Source organism: Barbatula barbatula (genome assembly GCF_947034865.1).
Source record: "Barbatula barbatula genome assembly, chromosome: 14".
Lineage (NCBI taxonomy): Eukaryota > Metazoa > Chordata > Actinopteri > Cypriniformes > Nemacheilidae > Barbatula > Barbatula barbatula.
This window is the reverse complement of record NC_136777.1, coordinates 9,037,222-9,040,232: the sequence shown is the minus strand read 5'-3', so window position 1 is coordinate 9,040,232 and position 3,011 is coordinate 9,037,222.

Sequence of the window (3,011 nt, the reverse complement as noted above, 5' to 3'; positions counted from 1 at the left end):
ACTTTGCTTGAGTATTATTTTTTCTTGTGACTTCAACTTCACTACATTTGAAAGACAAATATCAACTCCACTACATTTATAAAAAGGTCAAAAAGTAGAAATTTATTTCTATGTAGCGTGTTTCCCTGTCTGCAATTTTTTTTCTGGCTTGCGATCTGCCAGGACCTTTCTATTGGCAAGTATTTCAGTTTATCTAAGCTAAACTAGGCTAGCTTTAAATGGCCTTTTGGCAGAGTTTTACGCATATCCGGCATCCCTGGGATATTCCTTGCTACAATGGAAACGTTGGCGCCACTACACAGCTGAAAGTGCTCTGAAAAGCCATGAAAATGGTCGGCTAGAGGGTAAATACACATAACATTACACTTTGAGCAACATTACAGAGAAAATTTAAAATTCGAAATTTCATGAGATCGCATAGCCAGAGTTAAGGAAGTGTGCATGCATGCGTGAAACTTCTTATCTGCAGCCATATCATTTAAAATTGACTTGAAATTGAGTGATGATGAACAATCGAACATTGCCCAAAATACCAACGAAAATGTAAAGGATTTAATGGGAATTGGATTGTATGGATAAGTGTTGTCTACTTGTATGTGATGGATTATATGGATGGTAAATCCTATTGGAATAAAACCCAAAACACACTTCAAGAGGGATTTAATAGAAAAATCTAATTTTAATTCACAAATTAATTTTTTTTAGCAGCTATGATATTTGCAGTAAAACCACTTAATCCACACATTTACTGTTTTCTATAGCAACCATATTCCAATTAAGCTATTTTTAGTAAAACCACAGTAACTAAACACTTACCATAGTTTCATTATAGATATAGTCTAGTTAAACTATGGTAATAGAAATGGTAATAAATCCAACAAACACATGGCTTTACTACAAGAACCTTCTTAATGGTAAATTGCTGCTAAATTTACTACTGAGGGTTTATTCAGTTGGTTGCTTTAGATACATAAGGTATAAAACAAGGCACCACTGACATAAAGGAAATATAATTTTAAGTACTTTAAGTACTTTTAAAAGCAAGTACTTCTGTACTTTTACTTAAGAATCTGTCTTTACAACTTTTACTTGTAGTGAAGTAATATTTCCCCAGTAGTATCTATACTTTCACTCAAGCAAGGAAGTTGTTTACTTCGTCAACCTCTGCTGTTATTATAATCTTTGTTTTTGTAACTGATGGTTAGGGAACCAGACAATTCCTTTCTGGGAACAGGTAGGTTAGACTAAATGTTTTCTGCTTTAGAGCCTGGAGGGCTTGTCATTTGTGATTTCAAATAAACAGTTTGGTGAAACATTAACCATTTTACCAGGCTTTGTTGTTTTTCATGTTTTATACAGTCTATGGGTGTATCGTGTACTGTTGAAGGACTGTGGCTCCTCCTAGTGGATAATTATTAATTATAAAAGTATAATATTGAAACTAAATACCCCGCTCTGCATAACACCAGTTAGCATGCATATAGTTTCTTGCAGTTACATTGGACTGACATGAGTAAAGTATTTTTAATGTGACTGTTATTATTAACCATAATAACTAGTGCACCCACAGGCCATGCCACAATCAACAACCTTATCAGAAGGAAATGCCCAATACAGTAAAACTGCACATTTTAGAGTGGCCTTTTATTAAGGCACAACCGTGCAATAATCATGCTGTCTAATCAGCATCTTGATATGCCACAAATGTGAGGTGGATGGATTATCTCGGCAAAGGAGAAGTGCTCACTAACACAGATTTAGACAGATTTGTGAACAATATTTGAGAGAAATAGGCCTTTTGTGTAGATAGAAAAAGTCTTAGATCTTTGAGTTCAGCTCATGAAAAATTGGGGCAAAAACAAAAGTGATGTATAATTTGTTCAGTGTATATACACGAGGTAACTGGGAAAGTCAATATGTTTGACAGACAACTTTTGTTTTGTAGCATTATGTGTTATTATGAAACTGTAATCATTTTTAATTTACTATTGTATTTGGTCATTTACAGTATTTTCCACTTTTAACCCATTAAGAATGTGTTGTTGCATTTGATAACCAACGTCAAGAACCAGATGAACAAACTGAAATTTTCATTTTATTTGCAAATGTCCAAAAACTACTATCTAAACTACCACCTTTTTATTAAATTACCCATGCGCCTAGGGCTAATGCTTAAGACTTCCGGTTCGACGGTTGATCTCATTAAAAGGTTAGCTTCAAAGCTTTTAATCGGACTTTATAAAACTTTTATGTCATTTAAAACAGCATAATGTCAAAGAGTGTGTTAATTATTTCACAGGGGCCGCACGGGCATGAGTTTTTTATCTTTACCATAAAAACAACTATGTTTCTCACCACAAGAAGTTGGACAGCGACATCTACTGGGATGATGACATTAAACTCCAGCCAGCAGGCACGGTTTGATATATCGTCTTTTGTATGTAGACGTCCAAGAGCTTTACATTTATAAAACACTTTACGCAGCGTTAACATTGGACGAATTATTTGCTATAACCATTCACATTTCTAAAGTGGAAATTGCTGCGTCTTAACAGAAGAGTCATAATCTAATGGGAAGATTTTGATCCCCACACCAGATATAAATAAACCTGAACACATTGCATTAGTTCTTTTATAAAATAACGCAGTACTGCAGACATCTGGATGCTTCAGTGTGACTGGTCCTGGAATGTCATGTAGCGATACAGCTGCTGTGTTCTTAAACGTGTCTTTATTTATAGAGCTACAATGCTGACTTGGCCAAACATACACTTAAGTACATACATTACATACACAATAGTTTTAAATTGTGCGTATTTCCTGTGACATCCAATGTGAATACGTATGTTTGAATACAGCGCAACTGTAATATTTAAATAAATAATTAATAAAGTATTATAAAGTCACTTAGCCTGTATGCTTCATGTGTAGTGATTGACTATGCAATAACCATAAAGTAAATAACGGTAATAAGATCAAATGCTGTGGTCATTACGGCAGAGCCAAGACCG